Source organism: Procambarus clarkii, chromosome 5 (genome assembly GCF_040958095.1).
Source record: "Procambarus clarkii isolate CNS0578487 chromosome 5, FALCON_Pclarkii_2.0, whole genome shotgun sequence".
Lineage (NCBI taxonomy): Eukaryota > Metazoa > Arthropoda > Malacostraca > Decapoda > Cambaridae > Procambarus > Procambarus clarkii.
In genome coordinates, this window is record NC_091154.1 from 42953452 (window position 1) to 42980321 (window position 26870).

The window sequence follows — 26870 nt, forward strand, 5'->3', positions numbered from 1 at the left end:
CCTATCCATTGTTCTGCTGCCGTGTTTTTGTGAGTAAATGGTATACAGTCTGTTCCATTCCTCCCCCCCCCCCCAAATGTCCCTCTTGCCATTCCTGATCTTAAGCACCTCCTGGACTCCTTGTCAGAGCTGGTGTTCCTGTTAAATGATTTGAACTGTCGACATGCCCTCTGGGGTGACGTTCTGACAAAAACCTGAGGCCACTTTCTTGAACCGTTCGTCCTCTCTTCTTCCCTGTCTCTTCTGAATTATGGTGAACCCACTCATGTAGACCCGCACTCGTACCCATTCCTGTCTTGAGCTTTCTTTTTGTTCGTCGTCTCTTTACTTAGATCTCACGTGGCTTGTTCTTGATGACCTCCATAACAGTGACCATTTCCCCATCCTTGTTTTCTTTTTCTCTTTTCACTCTCCCCTCTCCTTCCCAAGGTGATAGTTTGCTAAGGCTGATTGGAACCTATTCACCCTCCGTGCTGCTCTCCGACCACTCCACTCTCCCTCTTCCTCACGCCCTCCTCCTTTTTCGTGACACTGTCTTCAACGCTGCCCTCCACTCTATTCCTCGCTCTTCCTCTTGGGGACCATGGAAGTGCATTCCCTGGTGGAATGTGGACTGTGCTCGGGCTGTTCGCTGTAAGCGTGCAGCTTGGAAGAGACAACGCCGCCGGCAGACGGCTGCGATTCTTTTGTTTCGGTAGGTGAGTGTGATGGCCTGTAGAGCCCTCCATACAGCTAAACGTAATTCCTTTTGTCGCAGATCTGGAAGTGTATCCGCAAGATAGCGGGTAAGCGGGTTCCCGATGTCTTGTCGGTCCTTCACCTCCGTGGTACTCTTGTGGCGGACCCGTCGTAGGTCGCGACCAAAATGGATTCCCACTTTTCTTCTGTTAGCTCTGGTTCTCATCTTCCTCAATCTTTCCTTCTTCATAAACCTGTTCTTGAATCTCGTCATTTAGATTTCTGCACCCATCTCGGACTTACCTATAACGATTCTCTCTCTCTCTCGTTCTATCTCTCTTTCTCGTTCTCTCGTTCTCTCTCTCTCTCTCGTTCTCTCTCTCTCTCGTTCTCTCTCTCTCTCGTTCTCTCTCTCTCGTTCTCTCTCTCTCTCTCTCGTTCTCTCTCTCTCGTTCTCTCTCTCTCGTTCTCTCTCTCTCGTTCTCTCTCTCTCTCTCGTTCTCTCTTTCTCGTTCTCTCTCTCTCTCTCTCGTTCTCTCTCTCTCTCTCGTTCTCTCTCTCTCTCGTTCTCTCTCTCTCTCTCTCTCTCTCGTTCTCTCTCTCTCTCTCTCTCGTTCTCTCTCTCTCTCTCGTTCTCTCTCTCTCTCGTTCTCTCTCTCTCTCTCTCGTTCTCTCTCTCTCTCTCTCTCGTTCTCTCTCTCTCTCTCTCTCGTTCTCTCTCTCTCTCTCTCGTTCTCTCTCTCTCTCTCTCGTTCTCTCTCTCTCTCTCTCGTTCTCTCTCTCTCGTTCTCTCTCGTTCTCTCTCTCTCGTTCTCTCTCTCTCTCTCGTTCTCTCTCTCTCGTTCTCTCTCTCTCTCTCTCTCGTTCTCTCTCTCTTTCGTTCTCTCTTTCTCTGGTGTCCCACCTGCGTACTTCTTCTTGGCGGCAATATTGGGTAATTTGGCAGTCCTTTCTTTTCCTCCTGTCCCTTCGTAGGTGGCTGCAGTTGTTAGCGTTGGCTTGGTTTTTCTGGTGGTAGTTTGGGCCGTCGTCTTGCAACATACTGTCACCTCTTTTCATGCGACGCTGGCAGAACCGCTTCGGATTGCTTTCGATCTTCGTGTTGCTTCTGCGCCGTTGGTAAGCTGCCGCGTGCGTCGTTTCACCTTCGGCCTGTTCATGTGCTGCTTACCCAGTCCTGGTCTCTGGTCAGCGTGCTCTGTCTTCTCTTCGGTTGGTGGTGCCCCTTCGGTTTCGGTTTGTTTTTTCGTCGACTCTTTTTTTTTTCCTGTTGGTATTTGCCTCTGGGTGTCGTGTTGCTGGGCTTCTTACCCCTCCGTTGGGGTTTTTCTGCTTCTTCATTTTTAGTGTTTTGGTTGTTCGGTGGCAGCAGTCTCCATTGTTTCTGGCACGGGATGGGGCTGCTGCGTTCCAGAGGGGTCCTTGGTTTGTTGGTGCTTGGTTGGTCGGGCCAGGGGTGTGTCGTATTTTGTGTTCAGTGGCGACCCTTCGCTGTTATTTGTGTGCCACGGCATCTGTGTCCGGGGCACATTTTGAGTTGATCCGGTTCCGTGTTTTCCTGTTCGCTGGTGACGGTGTCCTGGGTGGTCAGCCGTAATGTTGAGGCTAACCTGCCTGGGTTCTTCCCCCATGACCGTGGTGTTTGTGGCTTTGCTGCTCTAGCTGTCATCTGGGCGGCGTGTCCTTGCTGTCATTCGGGCACGGATCTTTGGTGTTCGTACTGGGGCCTTGCTGCTCGTTGTCTCGTATTGTCCCGGGCCCCTTTTGGGGCTGTGACGCCTTGGGTTGGCGTTTGCGGCCGGTTGTCTTGCTTCCGTGGGGGGGGGGGGGGGGTGCGTGGTGTCCACCTCCCGGTTCCATCCCTTTGACCTTCCTCTGTGGGTAGTTAGCTCCAGGGAGCCGACGGGGCTCCCCCCAAAAAACCAGCATTGAATGTAATAAAACGCCATTTTCTGGGGGAGACCCGGAGGCTCCCCGGCAACCCTCCCTCCCTCTGATCGGCAGTTTTTCGCATGTTTTGACATCCAGTCTCAGAACTGATGGGTGGATAGCCGGCGTGGGAGGTCTGAGGCTCCCCCTTCCCCCTCCCGGGGAGGGGGAAGCTGCACAGACAGCGGCGCGGTGACTTATGACTTCATACTAGTTTGCTTGTTTTCTATTAGGGAGTTCTATCCACTAGTTTGGCTTTTGGTAGCAATTTTAACCAGAATAGGTTTGCTTTGGAATGCTTACCTTTCTGGATGCTTGACCTGGTCGATGGCAGACATAGAATGCTTCCAACCACACCGGGGTTTCTATAGGCCATTGCTCCCCCTGCCTCTCTGAGGTGGCCAGGTTCTGGCCGTGGTCCCTGGTAGGCCCTAGAACTCCATACACATGACTGATGCTAAAGTCTGACATTAGCATATCAGCCTGGTAAAGCTCCGGGGAGCCTCCGGGTCTCGCCCAGAAAATGAAGTTTCATTACATTCAACGCTAGTTTATTATGTGGGACGTTAGTGCAACTGGTCTATAATTCTTTGCCAATGCTTTGCTACCTCCCTTGTGTAGAGGGGCTATGTCTGCTGCTTTCAGTGCATCTGGTATCTGCCCCATGTCAAAGCTCTTCCTCCACACTACTGAGTGCCTGTGCTGCTGGTACTATGAATTTCTTTATAATTCAAATATAAATATTGAATTCCATTAGTCTGGACCCGGGGCTGAGTGCATGGGCATATTTTTCAATTTCTCTTTCAAAATCTGCTACGCTCGTGTTCATATCAGTTATATTTACAGGTGTTTGGATATCACTCATAAAGAAATTGTCCGAATCTTCCACTTTCATGCTGTGTATCGGAGTGTTAAGCATATCCTCATACTGCTTTTTTAGGATTTCACTAATTTTTTTGTCGTCCTCAGTGTATGAACCTTCACTAATACGAATAGGTCCAATACTTGCAGTGGCTTTTGCTTTTGATTTAGCATGTGTGAAGAAATATTTTGGATTTTTCTTTATTTCTTGAATTGCTTTCTGTTTTAGTTGCCTTTCTTCAGTCTGATAGGAATGCTTCAGTCTCTGTTCAATTTCTTCAATCTTCCTGTTTAAATTATTTCTTCTTTGCATGGAGAGTCGTGTCTGTTTAAGCATTTCCGTTAATTTCTTCCTTCTTTTGTAATGTCGTCTGCGTTCTCTTCCTACATTTGACCTCTTTCTGGCTTTCCTAAAAGGAACATGTTTCAGACAGAATTCATATGCTTCAGAAGTCAGTTTTTCTATTCCTTATGTAGGATTTTTTTTCTTAGAACATTTTCCCATTGATTGTTTGAAAGTTCCCTGTTTATTTTCTCCCAGTCTATCCTTTTATTATAAAAATTGAATTTATTAACCCTTCTTGCTTGTTGTTTCTCATGGGCCTACTACCATTATCAGTGTTAGTTTGCACTTCAATGAGCTTGTGGTTCGATTACGTAGTGTCTGAGACAGTAATGTCTCTGATTAGCTCATCTTTGTTCGTGAACATCAGGTCCAGCGTGTTTTTATTCCTAGTTGGTTCTGTAATCTGCTGACTGACCGAGAATTTGTCACAGAATCTCGGTAGTTCTCTGACCTGTGGTTGGTTATTTCCAGGTTGATTTCCTGCTATAATGTTATTGTTTACTATTCTCCATTTTAAACTGGGTAGATTGAAGTCTCCAAGGAAAATAATATCTGGTACTGGGTTTGCTGGTTATCAAGAATATTCTCTATTTTGTGGATCTGTTCAGTGAATTCCTCAACTGTTGCATCTGGCGGTTTGTATAGAAAATAATAAGTAGATTAATATTGTTTACCTTCATTCCAAGTACCTCTACCACCTCATTGGATTAGTTCAGGAGCTCTGTGCATGCCAGCTCCTCTTTAATATACAGACCTACTCCTCCACTTGACCTAATTACTCAATTACATCTATATAGATTATAATTTGGAATCCAGATTTCACTATCCATGTGGTGTTTGTGTGGGTTACTGTAAATGCACCAAATATTGAGTTCGATTCTATTAGGAGGCCATTAACACTTTCGCTCGGGATGACGCAGCATTGCGTCATCCGTTTACTGGCGGTAATGCCGGGGATGACGCAGCATTGCGTCATCCACTTTAAAAATTCGCCAAAAATCAGGTTTTTATCCGATTTTTTGGGGACTGGTTTTAAAATGTGCGCCGATGTCTTCCCATTTTCTTTGTTGAGCCTCGTGGCCCTCAGGCGGCTTAGCACACGCCGTGGGCCCATTGTCTTTGCCCCACTGTTGTGACCAATTTCGCCTCCCCTCGCATCTCAAACGTGTGAACATTTCGGCTATTTTCCGTGGCTATATTTCTTACTGCGGCTTTAGAAACTATCTACGCTTACTCCACGATGGATAGTAATCATGAACAAGGCCCTTCCAGGAAGAAAATTGCGAAAGAAAGGCTTGAAAAGGGTGGGAATTGGGAGTGTAGCAGGAAGGCCTCTGAGCGCTCGCTCACGGCTAACGCGTGGCCCGTCTTCAACTCGTCGGCGGTTGGAGCGTGACCAGGTTTTTTTTTTTATATGCTAATGGTCCTCTGGAGAATTTTATTACGAACCCATTGAGACCAAAATGAAAGACCTAGGACAAAAATTGAGGTGACCAGAGTGAAAATAGTGAAAACATTTTATCCCGTTTCCGCGCTCCCGGGTAACTCGTTCGCACTTTCTCTGTTTGCTGCGGGTAATTAGCCGGGCTTTTGGAGTTTATATGCATTTAGTGCTGTAGAGAATTTTATTGCGAACACAATGATACCAAATTTAATCTCGTAGAAGGAGAATTGAGGTGACAAAGTTGAAGAGAGTATACACTTTTCGGAATTAACGCGCGCTTCCGTGACATGCTGGGGCCCATATCGCCCTGTCGAGGGGTGGCGCGCGGGGTGAGCGAAAGTGTTAATGAACTTAACTTTATTTCTTGATTTTGATTTCAAGCCTTGTATGTTTGCAAATATGAATGATTTCCCACATTGCGTGTCACTTCTGGTGGGCTTTGGTACTTCTCCTGTGAGGGGGGGGCTTGGTGGGCGGCTGCCGAAGTGTGATGCTCCTTGGGACAGTCCTCTGTCCTTTTGTAGCCTTGTGCTCCTGCTGCCGTCCTCTCCAATTGTGCTGAGCAACTTTTCCTTTTCCTTCTGTTTCGTTTTTCTCCCACCCCCCCCCCCCCTCTTCTCCTATCTGCTTGCCGTTTCCTGCCGACCTTTTGCTTGTTTTGGTTATTCCTTTGGACTTCTATTTTGACGCCCAGGTGCTTGAGGAGGCATACTCTTGCACCCATAGAACTGTAGTACCCAACGTCGAGAGCGAGGGGAACCTATTATTGTCAATCCCCCTTTCGTCACTGAACCTGATCTCGACAGACTATCGGTTCTTAAGGTGGTGTTTATGGGGCGTATTCTCACGATGCACCCCTAGGAGGCCCCGGCATGATCGGTGATAGCTTCTTGTTGGGTGTCCTGCCTCTAATTGTGGCTCCATGGTGGGTGTGGGGGCACATTCGTGAATGAATGTTATCTTTTCGTAGCGATGGTGTATACTGTTTCTACTGTTTCTCCTTTACCTTCTCAGGCTCGTGGGGTGCGCGACCAAGCTCCCGAGTTGGTCTGTAACGGGGGGTGGGGGAAATAGCTCTATCTTGTCCATTATTCCACCCCCCCCAGTTAACTAACGAAGCCGGGGGAAACAGCTCTCTCTAGTCCGTTATCCCGTCTCCAGTTAGCTAACTATTCTAGAGCACTCCCAGAGTTCCTAAGCCAACCTCTCTCGTTCAATACCTTGTAACCTAGGTATTTGACTACCTAGGTGCTAAGACTACAAGGCGTCGTAACTGGATCAGTTACCCGAAACTCTAGAGAGAACTCTAGAATACTAATCATTGCCACAAACGTATAAGAGATAACGAAAGGAAATAAATGAATAGTGAAGTAATTAGTGAGGGTTTGGGGTGAGAGGTAGGGAGGTGGGAGGAGCGAGGAGGGTCATTAGTTGAAAGTGAGAGTTCAGAGAGGGGTGGAGGGAGAGGTGTAGATAGGTAGTAGAAGAGTAGATAGTAGAAGTAGAAAGTAGATAGTAGAAGACGAAATGCTGCCACCATCCATTCATGATCATTACATACAAGACAAGGAATGGAACTTGCCTGTATCACAAAATTCTCAAAGGATGTTATCATGAGTTCATTATTAGTATGTTCCCTCTGTACCATGCATCAACTCCAAACATGTACTCGTTAATATCATGAAACCAGTAACCACAGAGGCTTTCTCACCTCAACTCAAATCTCTAGGGAACAAAGTTAAACACAATTTAAATAATAAATTCATAATTATATTTCCCATGAAGTATCATAATTTAGCAATTAAATTAAAATGTTCCAGTTTAATATGCAAAGTGAGTCATCATCCAAGAATTCGAGAACCCTACAACTTGACTGCCCCTGATCATCACACAACACTTGTAAAACACGACAAGTCACCTTACTGTTCACTCACCAAGTGTCTCTGCCTATAGCTGGATAGAGAGGGGGGGGGGTCTGTAGTTGACAGAGACTCCCGCCCTGCCGGCCGACAGCCTCCCTGATAGGGCTGTCTTCTCTCTGCTCTCCTGGCTCGTCTGCTCTGTCTGTTAATGCTTTTCTGTCTGTCAATGCTCCATGCTCGATAGTTCTCCGAGTATTTATTGGGGAACCTAGTAGCTAACTCCGCCCACAAATAGATAGCCTCCGGCACTACCAAGCCACTCCTTAAACGTCGGCATGTTTGAAGGCTACCCGGCTCCAATTATACGCTTAGCGGAAGCAAGGTGAAATTCTCATGATCTGACCTCAGGTCACTTGGGGTCATTAACGGTTAGAGGTGTGAGATCTCGCCGACAACTGGCGCCTTTCCAAATCCCTGTCTGTGACTCATGTACTCTATGTATGTATTAACCTAAACCAAACACTTTTACAGTGTTACATCTCCCCTTCTCCCCGAAAATAAAGTTTTTGTAACACTGCTAAAGCAAGCTAGCTGTGTGCGACAACTTTATTAACGAAAAGAATACATCCTGCTAAACAAATATACATCATCCTACTCTAAAAAATGAAATATGTAGACAGACGTCCATTGTCTCTGGCTGGGCGACGTCACTGCTTGGTCTTGTAGATAATCCTGTACCACATTTCTTCAACACAACTGCCTCCGTCGCTTCTCCGTCGTTAACGCACAACAACACTTGGTCAACCCGAAAGCCGTTACTACTTGAACTGCGCACAGGACCGTGGAATTCGGTTGTCCCAGCTGATCTGTAATTGGCCCTACGTCAGTCACCATGAGAGACGTATATTGGGGTTCTTCACAGCTATAGGGACTACAAGTTTCGAGACCTTCATATAGTTGCCAACAGTAGAAATCCCATCCTACTCTTCTTCCTCCCTGTTGCTCCAGCACGCCTCCTTCAGAGAGCTACTTCTGACAGCCACATCAAGTCCGCATGACACAGGAAGAATCACTCAACAGAGCAACATGCTTGTAGGAGGGGCGGCCAGTTAAGGCAAACGATCCTGTCTTGCAATTACGCTCCATGCAATGATGCTGATACCAGCAAGGGACACGAGGCATCGTGTCTCACTCAGCTTGTCTTATCTTTCTTCTCTCTTCTTTTCTCTCTTCCTTCTTCTCTCTTCTTTCTTCTCTCTTCTCTTTCTCTTCTCTCTTCTTTCTTCTCTCTTCCTCCTCCCATGGGTCTTTGACAAGCGACCTGGGGTCCATTGGGGTCTGTCCGTCCTGGGGTCCATCCTGGGTAGACCGATGTTGGTGGGACAGACTGGAGTCGTTGTTGCTCCTCTTCCATTATTACTGGGTCGTCTGGGGTCGTCTGCAGAACGACCTGGGGTCCACTGGGTAGACCAATGTTGACTGACCGAGAGGGCTGCATCTTGGGGTCCCCTGGGGTGGTGATGGTGGTGGAGCCGTGACCTCCAGGTAGTGGGCTGGTCGTGGTGGTGGTGATTAACGCCCGTGAGTGTGGTACACAGCAGCCGTCTCCCTCTTTTGTATGTGCGTCTCTCCTCTCTTCTGGCTCCCACCTGTGGGTGAACAGAAAGGCGACAATATCGTGCTCCCAAGATATGTTATGTGACCCTGTAGTTTGTATAGGGTTACACAGTCCAGTCATACCGCTCTCCTCCTGGCAACAACTACACTTAAATTTTTAAAATAATCCAATTAACACTGAATGATATTGACTTGGTGGAACATAAGACAGTAACAGAGGAAAGTTAGAGAAGAGAGAATAAGGTCATCACTACCTTTAACTTGTCACAAAAAAAATCAACACTAATAGACAAAACACTAGCCTAAACTTAACTGTACCGTTCCTAATCTTAAGTACATAATTAACCATTACTCCCACCCTTAACCTACAGCCACCTACGTGACCCAGAGTGTCTCCCTAGCTTCTCCGCCGGTCAACAACCCCAAACTGTTGCCACCCCTGTGACCAGACTATCTAACGTCGAGCGTCCCCAACGTGAAGTCTACTGACATACTAAGGCTCCCCCTAGCATGCTGTACAAGACCAGTACACCTCGGTTATTGCGTTCAAATGGAGTAAAACAGTCGATCGCAATAATCTGAGCAGAACCACTAAAAACTACTTAAAATCTATTTAAGAACTACACCTGCCACTCCCCACTGACCTGGAGACCAGCGGTGGCTGGGTGTCCCCGTGGGACATGCGAGGTCACCTGTCACACTCAGCTGACCTGCACTACCAACACCGCTAAGTTCCCAAATCGCCAAATCTTATTACTAACATAAATCACTACACACGCAAGTTCTGGTGAACATTCCCTGAATACCACAAAACTCACAAAATCACTAAACACAACACCAGAGAATCACCATCTCCTAGCCTGAAAAAACTCGCTAAATCGCGAAAGTAAAACACCTGTCAAGATCTCCCTGATAGCGCCTGAGCGGCAAAAGACACGTGGGACTGAACAATGTTAAAAGAACACCAACTACCTACAACATTGTTCAACACCGCTGCCATCATTGTAACGGGGGGTGGGGGAAATGCTCTATCTTGTCCATTATTCCACCCCCCAGTTAACTAACGAGGCCGGGGGAAACAGCTCTCTCTAGTCCATTATCCCGTCCCCAGTTAGCTAACTATTCTAGAGCACCTCCAGAGTTCCTAAGGCAACCTCTCTCGTTCAACACCTTGTAACCTAGGTATTTGACTACCTAGGTGCTAAGACTACAAGGCGCCGTAACTGGATCAGCTACCCGAAACTCTAGAGAGAACTCTAGAATACAGAATCATTGCCACAAACGTATAAGAGAAAACGAAAGGAAAGAAATGAATAGTGAAGTAATTAGTGAGGGTTTGGGGTGAGAGGCAGAGAGGTGGGAGGGGAGGAGGGTCATTAGTTGAAAGTGAGAGTTTAGAGAAGGGTGGAGGAGAGGTGTAGATAGGTAGAAGTAGAAGAGTAGATAGTAGAAGTAGAAGAGTAGATAGTAGAGTAGAAAGTAGATAGTAGAAGACGAAATGCTGCCACCATCCATTCATGATCATTACATACAAGACAAGGAATGGAACTTGCCTGTATCACAAAATTCTCAAAGGATGTTATCATGAGTTCATTATTAGTATGTTCCCTCTGTACCATGTATCAACTCCAAACATGTACTCGTTAATATCATGAAACCAGTAACCACAGAGGCTTTCTCACCTCAACTCAAATCTCTAGGGAACAAAGTTAAACACAATTTAAATAATAAATTCATAATTATATTTCCATGAAGTATCATAATTTAGCAATTCAATTAAAATGTTCCAGTTTAATATGCAAAGTGAGTCATCATCCAAGAATTCGAGAACCCTACAACTTGACTGCCCCTGATCATCACACAACACTTGTAAAACACGACAAGTCACCTTACTGTTCACTCACCAAGTGTCTCTGCCTATAGCTGGATAGAGAGGGGGGGGGGTCTGTAGTTGACAGAGACTCCCGCCCTGCCGGCCGACAGCCTCCCTGATAGGGCTGTCTTCTCTCTGCTCTCCTGGCTCGTCTGCTGCTCTGTCTGTTAATGCTTTTCTGTCTGTCAATGCTCCATGCTCGATAGTTCTCCGAGTATTTATTGGGGAACCTAGTAGCTAACTCCGCCCACAATAGATAGCCTCCGGCACTACCAAGCCACTCCTTAAACGTCGGCATGTTTGAAGGCTACCCGGCTCCAATTATACGCTTAGCGGAAGCAAGGTGAAATTCTCATGATCTGACCTCAGTCACTTGGGGTCATTAACGGTTAGAGGTGTGAGATCTCGCGACAACTGGCGCCTTCCAATCCTGTCTGTGACTCATGTACTCTATGTATGTATTAACCTAAACCAAACACTTTTACAGTGTTACAGGTTAGTGTTGGAAGACCGGGCTCTATAGCCTCCGCTGCATTGTGCCCCGACCTTGCTCCTCCTTTGGCCTCTCTGACTCCTCCCCTCAGCTCCCCTCCCTCCTCTGTGGTTGGGTTAAGGCCCAAGCCTCCAGTGGTGACTACCTCGTCCCCTGGCACGGCTCCATCTCTAGTTGTAACTACTGCGCCTTTTAACCCCTCTCTCTGGGGGTTCTCAACGCCGTCCTCGTCACGGCCGCCCTCGCTCGATTCCTTCCCGTTCTGATACCTGTCAAGCCTTGTTTGGTCCCACTAAGTGAGCCAAATACTTTGATCTCCTCCCTCTTGATTCTGAGCCTCCTGACGATTTCTCCCTCCATCGACATCTCGTTGATTCCGTGGATGCCTCTTGTTACCTTCAACCCCACTCGTCTCAGTACGTGTCATTGCTGCTCCTTCTCAGGATGCAGCTTCCCACTTGGCTGCCTTATCCTGCCTTGGCGAGACCCCTGTTCGGGTCTCAAAGAACGCTCAGTTGAATGCCAGTGTTGACACTATTCTCCTCCCGCCCCATGTTGCGACCGGTGTTCGGGATCTGCGAGACTACCACGACGATATTCGACATATCCTTGATATCCAGGGCCATTCTATTCTCCAGGTGGACACGTTTACTCGTCTCCCTCGTGGTAGTCGCCATCAACCCCTTCGGGTTGTGAAGATTACCTTTGATAGTAGGACCCTTCCACCCTCTGTCATTCTTGCTGGTGTCAGGTGCTCTGTCCAGGAGTACATTCCTTCTCCTAGGCTCTGTAACAAGTGCTGGAGGTTTGGGCATGGTGCCCTCCGCTGCTCTGGGACTCTCTCTCTGTCCTTTGTGTGGTGACGAAGGTCGCTCTAAGTCAGAGTGCACTTCTCCCCGGGCTCGTTGCCTCAACTGCGGTGAGGCCCATCCTACCTTCTCCCGTGTGTGTGTCCATTACAAGCTTGAGGCAGCCGTCCTCACCTTGAAGCACCGGGAGAGTTTATCTTTTCCTGAGGCAAGGCGCTAGGATCGCCGGCTCCCGCTTTATGCAAATATCTCTTATGCTCGCGAGTTGTGCTCTTCCTCTCCTCGACCTTCCCACCTTCCTCAGACTCACAACCGTTTCCGGGTCTTGGACCCTGATACGCCCACTGCCCCCCTCCTCTGTTCCTTTGAGTTCTGTCCCGAAGAATCCACCTCCTGGTCCTCTGTCTGGGGTTCCCCTTCTTTCTGCCTGGTCTGTCTTGTCTCCTGTGTCTTCTTCCTTGTCTCCTGTGTCGTCTTCCTTGTCTCCCTCCGTTCCTCCTTCCCCTCCGTCTCTTGACTCTCCCCACCGCCTGTCGGTGCGGGCTGATGTCCATCGCTCTCCAAACGGCCGTCGTGTGTGCTCTCGTTTAGCTTCTGTTGAGACGCTAGAATCCGTTGCCCAGTACGTAGTTGCTGGGACACCTGTCTCTTTAAGTCAAGCGTAAGCCTGGCTCCTCTCCTTCCTCCTCCCCGGTGGGTAAGAAGGTTTCGCTTTCTTCCTCGGCCCCTACTTCTGCCATTATCGCTCCTCCCCCTCCCATTTTGGTCGTTGCGCCCCCTGTTCCTGCTATGGAGGTTTCTTTGGCCCCTGCTTCCCTCTCGATTGCTGCCCTTGCTGAGGTGCGCTCCCCTCTTTCTACTCCCCCTCTTCCTGCTGCTGTCTTTGACTGCTCCTCTCCGGACCCCGCCTGTCCACCTCTGGTCTGTTCTCCCGCTTCCTTTCCTCCGTCTTTGCTCAGTTTACCCATGCCCCCTAACCCTGACTTTGCTGACCCTGATCCCGACCCTGATATTCTTTAACGTGCTCTGTTGCTCTTTCGCCTTTGTTTCTTCCTTGTTCTATGTTGTTGTCCTTTCTCTTCTCATCGATGTCTATTCTTCAATGGAACGTTCGAGATTATTACGCCAATTTCCTCGAACTCCAACTTCTGATTTCGCGGTTTTCGCCCTTTGTGTCTGTCTCCAAGAGCCGATGCTTGGTGCTCGTCTTGGTCGTTTTCGTGGCTATTCCTTTCTTCCCCCCCCCCCTCCCAGCAACAAGGCTCCTAATTCTTCTGCTCTCTTGATTTGCTCTGATGTTCCCTTTGTCCCCTTACTTTTTCCTTTGCCTTTCTATTGTTCTGCTGTTCGTATCTTTGTGGGGAAATGATACACAGTTTGTTCCATTTATCTTCCCTCGAGTGTCCCGCTTTCTCTTCCTGATCTGAAACACCTCCTGGACTCCTTGCCGGTACCTGTGCTCCTGCTGGGTGATTTCAATTGTCGTCATTCTCTTTGGGGTGATGTTCTGACGAATACCCGAGGTCGCCTTCTTGAGCCGTTTATCCTCTCTTCTTCCCTGTCTCTTCTGAATTCTGGTGAGCCCACTCATTTGGACTCTCGGACTCGCACCCTTTCCTGTCTTGATCTTTCTATTTGCTCTTCGTCTCTTTACTTAGACTTCACGTGACAGGTTCTTGATGACCTCTATGGCAGTGACCATTTCCCCATCCTTGTTTCCTTTTTCTCTTTTCATTCTTCCCTCTCCTTCCTTAGGTGGCAGTTTGCTAAAGCGAACTGGAACCTATTTACTCTCGGTGCTGCTCTCTCTCTGACCTCCACCTTCTGCCTCTCCCTCGTGCTCTCCACCTTTTTCATGACACTGTCTTCGACGCTGCCCTCCGCTCTATTCCTCGCTCTTCCTCTCGGGGGTCCACAGAAGTGCATTCCCAGGTGGAATGCAGACTGTGCTCGGGCTGTCCACTGTAAGCGGCAGCCTGGAAGAGGCACCGCCATCGGCAGACGGCCGATTCTTTTCTTTTCTTTCGGAAAGCGAGTGCGGTGGCTCGTAGGGCCATCCGTACAGCTAAACATGAATGTTGGGCATCTTATGTCTCCACAATTATGTCCGAAACTCCCCTGCAACAAATCTGGAAGCGTATCCGCAAGATAGCGGGTAAGTTCGTTCCCGATGTTTCACCGGTCCTTCACCTCCGTGGTACTCTTATGACGGACCCGTTGCAGGTCGCTACCAAACTGGGTTCCTACTTTTCTTCTGTTAGCTCTGGTCTTCATCTTTCCCAATCTTTCCTTCTTCGTAAACCTGTCCTTGAGTCTCGTTCTTTAGATTTCTGCACTCGTCTTCGACTTAACTATAACAATCCCTTCTTTCTCTGAACTTCGTTCTGCCCTGGCCCTCTGCGGTTCTACGGCAGCAGGCTCCGATGGTAGTCATTATGAGATGCTTCGCCATCTCCCTCCATGCACGTCTCAGTATTTACTTGATTTTGTATAATCGGATCTAGGAGTCGTCGTCAGTCCCTGAGAACTGGCTCGATGCCGTTGTCCTCCCTGTTCACAAACCAGGGTCTCTGGGAACTTTCCCTAAGGACTTTCGCCCTATTGCCCTCACAAGTTGTGTCTGCAAACTCGTTGAACGTATAGTTAACGTTCGTCTGATGTGGTTCCTGGAACACCCATCACCTCCTCTCCCCCTTCTCAATTTGTTTCCGCAAGTGCCGCAGCACGACAGATGTCCTGGTGAACTTGGAGGTCTATATTCGTACTGCTTTTGCTGCAAGGACCTCCATCGTTGCCGTCCTCTTTGACCTGGAAAAGGCTTACGACACCACTTGGTGATACCATATTCTATCCCAGCTTCATTCTTTTGGCCTTTGTGGTCATCTCCCTCTCTTTCTCCACAGCTTCCTCTCTCATTCCTTTCAGGTGCACCTTGGTACCGCTCTCTCTGCCTCTTCAGCAATACGAAGGTGTGCCCCAGGGTAGTGTTCTGAGCACTACTCTTTTTCTTGTTGCCCTCAATGGTCTTCTTTCCTCTCTTCCTTCAGGTGTCTTCTCCGCTCTCTGTGTTGATGATCTTACCCTTTGCTGTCAGGGTGATAATTCGCCTCTCCTTCAGCGCCGGCTTCAACTTGCGATTGATGCCATGTCATCATGGGCCCCCGATCGTGGCTTCAAGTTTTCTACTTCTAAGACTTGTGTCATGTCTTTTACTCGGAAACGAGTCGTCCCTCTTTGTCACTTTATGGTCATCCCCTTGAGTACAAAGATTCCGCGAAGCTTTTGGGGTTATTCCTTGACACTCATTTGTCTTGGTTTCCCCATATCTCTTACCTCCGTGTTGAGTGCTCTAAGGCCCTTATCCTCCTTCGGGTATTGTCCCATACTTCTTGGGGAGCGGATAGGCGTGCACTCCTTGCTTTACATTCCTCTCTCGTCCTGCCTAAGCTCGATTATGGTTGCCCTGCTTACTCGTCTGCTTCTCCTTCTACTCTTCGCTGTCTTGATGGTTTGCACCATACTGGGTTGCGCCTCAGTTCTGGTGCCTTTCGTTCGACTCCTGTCCTTAGCTTGTATGTTGACACTGGCTTCCTGGCTCTCCAGGGCTGCCGTGATTGCTACTGTCTTCGCTATCTTGCCCGGTCCTTACAACATCCTTGCTCTCGCCTCTGTCATGCTTTAACTTTTACCCCTCCTGCGGTTCTGTTCCTCTTCACCACCTCCCTCTTTCTGTCTGGTTATCTCGCTTACAGGATTCTCTTTCCGTTCATGTTTCTAATGTTTCTCCTCGTGTTGTTCCTTCTTTGCCCCCGTGGAGAGTCCCCCTTCAGCAGTTTTTGTACATCCTTGACCCGCATCACTAAAGCTTTTACCTCTCCTACGGTTCTAAAACACCTTTTCCTTGAGCACTTTTTTTCTCACTCCCGCTCGCTCCGTTTGTCTTCACCGATGGGCCTAAGTCTGCGGACAGTGTTGGCTACCATATTGTTTTTTCCTGATCGCACTTATATGTGTCGCTTACCTCCGGAGACTAGCATCTTTACAGTGGACCTTTATGCTATTCTCTATGCTCTTCGTCTCCTGCTTTCTCGTTGTCAGTCTTCCTTTGTAGTTGTTGACTCTCATAGTACCCTCATGACTCTCGGGTCCTTTAATCCGGTTCATCCAGTAGTTGTCGAGATCCAGCATTGGCTGTTTCTTGTTCTCAGTAATTTTTTTTTTTTTGTCCCTAACTCCCCTTGCCACTTCGGGGGGGTATAGGGTTTTTATGTAGCTTCGGAGCCCGATCCCCCCAGCCACAGGGCATGGCGAGACGGACCCCTAAGCATACCTAATACCCTAACACACACAAACTAAAATAAACATATATGACAGATCTCATCACACCCACAAGAGTTAAGATGATACTAATCATACATAATAATAACCTGAAAATAAACAAAAACATTAATGGAAAATTCTTTTGTAGTTGTTTTTTTCTATATGGGACACAGCACACATAGGTAGGGGTGCACAGTATAACATTTAAAAAGAACAAACAAACGCTGAAGGCCAAAGCAGCAGGCTGCCCAATCGGCAGGGATGATGATTTGACGTCGGCATACATGGAAAACTAGACACAGTGGATGCTCCTAACTAGGCCCCGGATCGGGAGGGTTATCATGTATGCGCATGGGGTCCCTCCGGTCGCCGCCTTATCTACTCGCGGGCTCTGCCAGGTCATCCACCCTCTTGTGAGACGCCATTAGGAGAAGTGGTACTCCAGATGACGAAACTGCTTAGATAGTTGGCTACCAGCTGACTTGGCTGCGGTTCACCTAAGCGTGACTATAGTTACCCTTATGCACCCTGTGCACAGTGATCCCGGGGCTAGGGAGGCCTGCCCCTTGACGTGGCCTTGGACCATATTTTGTATATAGAATATGTCCAGGTCAGGGCCTTCACGGAGCAAATCTCGAGGTCGCTCTTGGTGAGATCCATACCTTGTAGACCACGCGCACTCTCCTTGCACCATCCACCTCTCCAATTAAGGGTTATTGAGGAGGCGGATACTGTAGGCTTACCGGTATACTCCCGGACCTTCTGCAGGATCTCGGGGGTGCCGTATTTGTCGCACTTGCTCTGATGTGGACGGGAGAGTGGGAAGTTATCAGCTGAGACCTGGGTGTCTAATATGAAGGCCTCATCACCTTTGCAAGCTATAATATCTGGCTTGCAGAAGGTCCCTCCATCTGGTATACGGACCTCGCGCTCCACCTCAAAGCCTCTTTGCCGCAATCGGCCAGCTACGAACCGGGTGATGTCGTCGTGACGTTTCACCCGAGCCCCGTGTGTCTTATGGCAGGCCTGGGATATGTGGCCCAAGGTTCCTGGTTTCCGACAAGCGTCACAGAGACCAGAAGCCTCGGGTCTACCCCTAGCCGCCCTAGACAGCATGGCTACAGCGTTTGCCCTAATTTGGACGGCGTGGGCAAAATCTCCTCCGCTTAGCAAACGGGTACCGGACGCAACCCACTTGTGACAGGATGGGACCTCACAAGAGGAAGCGAGGCCGGCGCCGTCGACCATGCTGTACAGTTTTGCCTTCCATCTTCTAGCGCACTCGGTCGTCCTGCTGGATGGCGTTCCAGCGGCCGTGGTCGGGTCTACCCACCGGCGCATTCTCGCTTGGAATGCGGGTAGGAGAGCCGCTGCCACCACCACTGGGTCCGCTGATCCAGTCAGCGCCCCGAGCCGCTTGTTCTTTGTAGCCGGATCGATGTGGTAAAGTCGGGTATCCCTAGTCCACCGTCCTTGACGTCGGCGTGGATAAAGGCAGTTGGGGGTGTCGTGGGGCAGCCGCAGCCAGCCATGAGTGGCGTGTCGCAGCCGCCGGTCCAACCTCGCCAGCTCCGTCTTAGCCACGTGTCCGAGGACAAGGCGGTGGTTCATCTTGGGGATTAGGTGGTGCTTTAGTAGGTATAACCTCTGTTGGGGTTTGAGCGGCGCCTTGGTGATGTTGGTCAGGCCGTCCTCGTCCTAAGTCGGTTGAGTTTTGTTGGGTTCCCAGCCATATTAGTGTGTCTTTAAATGAGCGTGCGGATGCTGCCGCCAAGGAAGCTGTCCATTCTTGTCCCATCTCTCGTAAAGGTATTCCATATTCCGACTTTTACCCGGTTATCCATTCCTCCATCCTTACCTGTTGGCAGGCTTCTTGGTCGTCTTTTACTGGTAACAAACTACGTACTCTTAAATGTTGTGTTTCCTCATGGCCGTCCTCCTACCACAGTAACCGGCGATGGGAAACGGCTCTGACGAGGTTGCGTATTGGCCATACTCGCTTAACCCATGGTCACTTGATGGAGCGCCACCCTGCTCCTTATTGTCCTAATTGCATTGTCCTTCTTACAGTCGTGCATGTCCTTCTAGAATGTCCTGACTTCCAGGATGAGCGTGTGTCTTGCTTTCCGACCGCCCCCTCACGGTCGCCTGTCCCTCAATAGAATTCTTGGTGACTCGGATACTTTTGATATCGTTCGCCTTATGCGTTTTTGTTCTCATATTGGCATCCTTGGTGATATTTAGCGCCCTCTGATTATTCTGCACATTTGATGGTGCTACATAGCCTTCCCAGTTTGGTGCCTTCTTTTGTTAATTACTTACTTTGGTAGTTCTCCCACCCCCCTCTACCTAGGTCCAGGGTGTGTTGTTTTGGAAGTGGTTGTCCAGTTTTGGCAGTAAGACGGGTGTCGTGTACTCACCTAGTTGTTCTCACCTAGTTGTGCTTGCAGGGGTTGAGCTCTGGCTCTTTGGTCCCGCCTCTCAACCGTCAATCAACAGGTGTACAGGTTCCTGAGCCTATTGGGCTCTATCATATCTACACTTGAAATTGTGTATGGAGTCAGCTTCCACCACATCACTTCCTAATGCATTCCATTTGTCAACCACTCTGACACTAAAAAAGTTCTTTCTAATATCTGTGGGTCATGTGGGCACTCAGTTTCCACCTGTGTCCCCTAGTGCGTGTGCCCCTTGTGTTAAATAGCCTGGCTTTATCAACCCTGGTCGATTCCCTTGAGAATCTTGAATGTGGTGATCATGTTCCCCCCTAACTCTTCTGTCTTCCAACGAAGTGAGGTTTAATTTCTGTAGTCTCTCCTCGTAGCTCATACCTCTCAGCTCGGGTACTAGTCTGGTGGCAAACCTTTGAACCTGTTCCAGTTTAGTCTTATGCTTGACTAGAAATGGACTCCATGCTGGAGCCGCATACTCCAGGATTGGTCTGACATGTGTGGTATATAATGTTCTGAAAGATTCCTTACACAAGTTTCTAAAGGCCGTTCTTATGTTAGCCAACATGGCAAATGCATCTGATGGTATCCTCTAGATATGAGCTTCAGGGGACAGGTCTGGCGTGATATCAACCCCCAGGTCTTTCTCTCTCTCTCTGACTCTTGAAGTATTTCATCTCCCAAATGATACCTTGTATCTGGTCTCCTGCTTTCTACCCCTATCTTCATTACATTACATTTGCTTGGGTTAAACTCTAACAGCCATTTGTTCGACCATTCCTGCAGCTTGTCCAGGTCTTCTTGAAGCCTCAAGCTGTCCTCCTCTGTCTTAATCCTTCTCATAATTTTGGCATCAGCAAACATCGAGAGGAATGAGTCCATACCCTCTGGGAGGTCATTTACGTATATCAGAAACAGGATAGGTCCAAGTACAGAGCCCTGTGGGACTCCACTGGTGACTTCACGCCAATCTGAGATCTCACCCCTCACTGTAACTCTCTGCTTCCTATTGCTTAGGTACTCCCTTATCTACTGGAGTGCCCTACCAGTTACTCCTGCCTGTTTCTCCAGCTTATGCATCAACCTTTTATGGGGTACTGTGTCAAAGGCTTTCCGACAGTCCAAAAAAATGCAGTCCGCCCATCCTTCTCTTTCTTGCTTAATCTTTGTCACCTGATCGTAGAATTCTATCAAGCCTGTAAGGCAAGATTTACCCTCCCTGAACCCATGTTGATGGGTTGTCACGAAGTCTCTTCTCTCCAGATGTGTTACTAGGTTTTTTCTCACAATCTTCTGCATCACCTTGCATGGTATACAAGTTAAGGACACTGGCCTGTAGTTCAGTGCCTCTTGTCAACATGTGTGGTGTAGTACTTGTGTGCTCGTTGATAATTTGTATACCAGTCTTTTGGGTATCTCCCTTTTTTCTGTAATCCTGTAGTGGTTTCAGCGTTTCTGCCCGAAACGCTTTGCGTAATAGTGGCCTTTAGGCATTGTATGTACTAGCTCTATCTATTAACCCAACAAACTTTGTAAAATCTCTATGTATAGACCTTACCTAAATAAAAATTATTATTATTATTATTATTATTATTATATTATTATTATTATCTGACTGTTCCTCTCTTATATTTTCTAATGTTTCTACCTTCCTCCTAAAAAATTTCCAGTAGTGTCATATTGATCTTCCTGTCTATAACGCTGTGTACCTCTCACGTGGAATTCCGGACACTGATGATTGCAGCATTTTTTGTCCCTAATTGAAAATTGACATAATTTAGGGTGGAAGTATCTACACCCCATTCCAAAATGGGATGTACCCCTCGCCAACATGTTCCTGCATTTTCGAGGATGCAGAAAATTGCATTTTTGCTCCTAATCTTCCATATTTGCATATTCCTTGAGCGTAGAATTTGCAAATATTTTTAGTTTTTACGTTTTTCAAGGTATTTATACCTGTGCCTATTTTGTCTACCTCTTTATTGGAGCCATCTCCATCTTTCGTCCCAATTCCTTCATTTGTGCACTCTCACTGTTGCTCTCATTGTTTCTATTACCTGGCTCTGCAGTATTGCTGTTGTTTTGTGCCATAATACCCTCTTCCTCCACACTACTGCTGCGGTTCTCTAAACTACCTGTTCCTGAGTTTTGGTCGTTATCCAGTGTTTTCCTTTCCTAGTCCACATATATCCCTGGTAGCTTTTCTGTGAATGATAATCTCTGTGACTCGGGAATGTTTTTCATCGGGTTTAGTTATGTTCTCCCACATTAACCTGTCATCTTTGCAAACCCAGTAAATTCCTTGCCTGTTTGTGCTTCCTGGAGATAATTCTGCACAGCCCAGGTGAAATCTTAGGTTACAGATGCAACACTTTGACACCTACAGTACGTCTTCCCAATACTTCCAAACACTCGCCACACATCTCCATTGTCTGATGTTGTATTGTATTTGTGCTTCACTGTATGAATCACTTGTTGATTTCAGTAATTTTACTCCTTATAATATCAAATGTATATATTTGTAATATTATATGTATACCGTATATTTGTAATATTATGTATGTTATTTTGTTAAAACTTTATGGCAGGTACTTAGCGTAGGGTAGCGAAGATGGTCCCCAGTGAGGTATAGTTGACCCCCCTTGTCCCGGGATGATGCCACCAGTTTCCAGTTAATCGATTTATAACACTGATTTATTATTTGCTTGTATCATTACGAGGAATTTTCTGCCTCATTTCTGCTTGCAATGGTATTCACTCACTTTATTACTAATTCCTAGATCCACATTTCCATATTATACTATATATTGTCCGTATATTATCACTGAGGGACATGCCCTGGGGTAGGCCTCGTGGCTTTTGTAAACACAGCCTAGCTGATGCCGTCTCTTGCCACTGTTCTATATTTATAATATTCTATGCACGATTCTCCTACACTTCCAACTAATATGTGTGTTGTGGTCCCTCGCGGTCGCTTGTCCTTCGATAGAGTTCTTGGTGAATCGGATACTTTTGATGTCATTCGCCCTATGCGTACCTGTTCTTGTATTGGCATCCTTGGTGATATTTAGCGCCCTCTGATTATTCTGCACATTTGATTTATTTAGCGCCCTCTGATTATTCTGCACATTTGATGGTGCTACATAGCCTTCCCGGCTTGATGCCTTCTTTGATAATTATTTTTGAGACTGCCTGTGTGCCATATGTGGGTGCTGAAGTTTAGTGCCATCTTTATGTATAGACCAAACAAGGGACTTCCCATCAATTTTAATGCTAATGTTGACATTGTATAGACAAAAGCGAATTGAAGGCGAATTTGGTTTGATATTTACTTCCAAACGAAATGTAGTAGGTCTTATCTGTGTTCAGTGTGAGTTGTTGGCCAACATCAATAAGTGAATTCTTTTTAATTTGTTATTTACAATATTATTTTGTGTGTGTGTGGGTTGGGGTCTGAACAGATGAAGGTAGTATTGCCAGCAAATATTATTGGTTGGAGTATGTTTGAGAAATTTATTATATAAGAACTAGGAGAAGTTTGCTGTCCTGTGTCACTCTTATGGTTTATGGTAGAGTTGATAAGGTTGTCATCGATGACTACATATTTATGTCTGTCTTAAGATATGTTCAAATATATTTCAGAGTAAGGCCACAGATTCCATAATGATGAAGTTTAAGTAAGAGGTAATCACGGTTTACAGTATCAAAACCTGACTGGCAATTATATAGCCTGAAACTGACATAGTATGGTGAGTCTGGCAATTTTATAATTCAAATATCTGAAAATAGCATGAATATGGTAATTATACTACCTTGAACCTAGCAATTATATTTGCCTGATTCTAACAGTTGCATTATCCTGAATCCAGCATTTTATTAACCAGAACTTTACATTTATAAGAGTCTGACTCCATAATTTGTATTATAATGTGGAGTACTGTATTTCATTCAAGGCTTAATTGCTGCTAGTATTTATTTAATTTTGTTTACACATGCCTGAAGCTGGCAATATATTAATATAAAATGATGACTGCTTTTTGAGCAGTCATCATTTTTGCTTTTAATAAATTGCTTTTTGTTTTTAAAATTAGTGATTTTAAATTTTAATGTATAGGCCTAAGTTTAAGTATTGTTTAATTGGTATGTATGATCATTATAGGTCTATATTACCCAGTATAAGAGTAGCCTATATGGTTTTGATTGGTTTAATTTCCCGCTGTCTTAATGGATATGAATGATATGTTATTACTGTATTTATTTAGGCACTATTATTTGTTCACATTATAGATAGAATAAAATGCAATATATGGCTCTTATCACCTTTTATTATATAATTATTGACAATTGTCTCAACATTCAAATTTACTGTCTTACTATAAATGTTCTTTTAATTAGCACATAAATGATCTTTATATAACATTGTTTGTTTACCCTATGATAATGCTTTGGTATTTGGAAAGTCATAATTCCTAATTATTAAGGTAATTGGAGGAATAACGAACTCTGAATGTATATATATGAAAAAGCTTTTTGGTGTGCAAAATATTCCTGTTTTCCAAAACCATTAGCTTACATCTAATGATTTTTAGATCCTCTCCAAATTTATAGATGGTTCTTTTTGCACCCCCCCCCCCCTCTGTGGTGTCTCCTTATTGTGGTGAGGGACTCTCGTACACCTCCCTGGGATCGGTGTGGGTTGCCTTTACCCCCCTCTTTGGGTGGAGTACGTGCTGAAGGGCACCATGTAGGGGCCTTGTGAGCCATCAGACAACCCGCTGGAGGGTCGCCCGTGACGGGCCTCCCTGAATGGATGGTTGGGTGTCCAGGCTGGGGCGATAGGGGGAATGGGGTCTTAGCACCAGTGTGGGAGAATGGACGATGTAGTAGGACACCCCTGTTCAAAAGAGGGAGCACCGCTAGGGATGACGCACCCTTCTTGCACTAGCCCGCGCTAGACCTCCCTGGCTGCCCTGGTAGGTGGTATCCCTTGGTTCCGGGTCCCAAACCGTTGAAATTGTTTGCTGCATGGATGACGACTAGACTTCTCTTACCCAGGCTCATGGGGTGGGCGACCAGGCCCCATGAGTTGAATTTTCCTGGAAGACCGAGCTCTGTAGCCCCTGCTACAGAGCCCGGTTTAGGCCCAGTCCGGACTTCCTTCCCCTGCTCCCCTCCCTCCTCTGTGATTGGGTTGAGCCCCAAGCCTGCTGTGGTGACCGCCTCGTCCTCTTGTATGGCTCCATCTCTTATTGTGACTATTGCGCCGTTTGGCCCATCTCTTTTTAAAGGTTCTTATCGCCGTTCCCGCCACGGCTACTCTCGTATGCTCCCTTCCCATACTAATTCATACCATGCTTTGTTTGGTCCTGCTACGTGGACTAAGTACTTTGACCTCCATCCTTTAGATTCGACTAATCCTGACGATTTTTCCCTTCATAGGCATCTTGTAGATTCAGTAGATGCCTCTGTTACCTTCAACCCCACCCGTCTTGGTACCCGTGTTGTTGCTGCTCGTTCTCAGGATGCAGCCTCCCGCTTGGCTGCCTTATCCTGCATTGGCGAGACCCCTGTTCGGGTCTCCAAGAATGCTCGGTTAAATGCTAGTGTTAGCACTGTTCTCCTCCTGCACAATGTTGCAACCGGTGTTAGAAATCTCAGGCTGCCACAAAGATATCAAGCATATCCTCGAGGCCCAGGGTCATTCTGTCCTTCAGGTGGATACGTTTACTCTACCCCCTCGTGGTCGTCGCCGTCAGCCCCTTCAGGTTGTGAAGATTACCTTTGCTGGTAGGACCCTTCCGCCCTCTATCATTCTTCCTGGTGCCAGATGCTCCGTTCAGGAGTATATTCCATCTCCTCGGCTCTGCAATAAGTGCTGGAGGTTTGGGCATGGTGCCCTCAAATGCTCTAGTTCTGTCTCCCTCTGTCCCATGTGTGGAGGCGAGGGTCACTCTAAATTGGAGTGCACTTCTCCCTAGGCCCGCTGCCTTAATTGAGGTGAGGCCCACCCTTCTCCCGCATGTATATATGTTACAAACTTGAGGCAATCGTCCTCATTTTGAGGCAGCCCCTTTGTGTCTGTCATCAGGAGCCGATGCTTGGTGCTCGTCCTGGTCGCTTCCGTGGATATTCTTTTCTCTCCCCTCCCCCCAGTTGCTGCTATGTTGCTGGGCCCCATAACTCTTCTGCTCTCTTGATTCGCTCTGATGTTCCCTTTGTCCCCTTATATTTTTTCATCGCCTCTCCACTGTTCTGCTGCCTGTGTCTTTGTGTGTAAATGGTACATGGTTTGTTCCATTTATCTCCCCCCACTGTCCCACTTTCTCTTCCCGATCTTAAACACCTCCTGGACTCCTTACCAGAGCCTGTGCTCCTGTTGGGTGATTTCAATTGTCGACATGCCCTTTGGGGTGATGTGCTGACAAACACCCGGGGTCGCCTCCTTGAACCTTTTATCCTCTCTTCTTCCCTGTCTCTTCTGAATTCTAATGAGCCCACTCATTTGGACTCTCGGACTCGCTCCCTTTCCTGTCTCGATCTTTCTCTATGCTCGTCATCCCTTCACTTAAATTTTGAGTAGTCATTGATGACCTCCATGGCAGTGACCATTTTCCTATCCTTGTTTCCTTTTTCTCTTTTCACCCTCTTCTCTCCTTCCCTAGGTGGCTGTTTGCCGAGGCTGACTGGCGCCTCTTTACTCTCCGTGCTACTATTTTCGACCTCTCCGTTCCGCCTCTCCCTCGCACCCTCATTTTTCATGACACTGTCTTTGATGCATCCTCTGCTCTATTCCTTGTTCTTCCTCTCGGGGAACGCGGAAGTGCGTTCCCTGGTGGAATGTGGACTGTGCTCGGGCTGTCTGCTGTAAGCGTGCAGCCTGGAGGAGGTACTGCCGCCGGCAGATGGTTGAGTGTTTTCTTTTGTTTCGGAAGGCGAGTGCGGTGGCCTGTAGGACCATTTATGCGGCTAAACGTGCATGCTGGATGTCTTATGTCTCCACCGTTACGTCCGAAACAACTCGACAACTGGTCTGGAAGCATATCTGCAAGGTAGCGGGTAAGTTCGTTCTCAATGTCTCGCCGGTCCTTCGCGTCTGTGGTGCTCTTGTGGCAGACCCGTTGCAGGTCGTGACCGAACTGGGTTCCCACTTTTCATCTGTTAGTTCTGGTTCTCATCTTCCCTACTCCTTCTTCATAAGCGTATTCTTGAATCTCGTCCTTTAGATTTTTGTACCCATCTTCGCCTTCCCAATAACGATCCCTTCTCCATCTGTGAGCTTCTGTCTGCCCTCGCCCTCTGCGGTTCTACGGCGGCAGGCTCCGATGGCATTCATGAGATGCTTCGCCATCTCCCTCCGTGCACGTCTCAGTATTTACCGAGTCTGCGCAATCGGGTCTAGAAGTCATAGTCAGTCCCTGAGGACTGGCTCGATGCTGGTGTCCTCCCTGTTCGGAATCCAGGGTCTCTCGGGTCATCCCCCCAAGGACTTCCGCCGTATTGCCCTCACGAGTTGTCTACAAGCTCTTTGAACGTATGGTTAACGTTCGTTTGATGTGGTTCTTAAAGCACTATCATCACTTCTCCCCTTCTCAATTTGGTTTTTGCAAGTGCCGCAGCACAAAGAATGTCCTGGTGAACTTGGTCTATATTCGTACTGCTTTTGCTGCAAAGACCTCTTTGACGGCGTCTCTGACGAGACGCCGTCCTCGCCACGGTCTCCCTCGCTCAATTCCTTCCCGTACCATTATGTATCAAGCCTTGTTTGGTGCCGCTTTGTGGGCCAAATACTTTGATCTCCCTCTTGATTCTACCCCTCCTGATGATTTCTCCCTCCATAGGCATCTTGTTGATTCCCTAGATGCCTCTGTTACCTTCAACCTCACCCATCTCGGTACACGTGTCGTTGCTGCTGCTCCTCAGGATGCAGCATCCTGCATGGCTGCTTTATCCTGCCTTGGCGAGACCCCTGTTCGGGTGTTCAAGAACGCTCAGTTGAATGCCAGTGTTGGCACTATTCTCCTCCTGCTCCATGTTGCAACCAATGTTCAGAATCTGCAGGACCGCCACGATGATATTCAGCATATCCTTGAGGTCCAGGGCCATTCTGTCCTACAGTTAGACACGTTTACTCATCCCCCCTCATGGTCGTCGGCGTCAGCCCCTTCGGGTTGTGAAGATTACCTTTGAT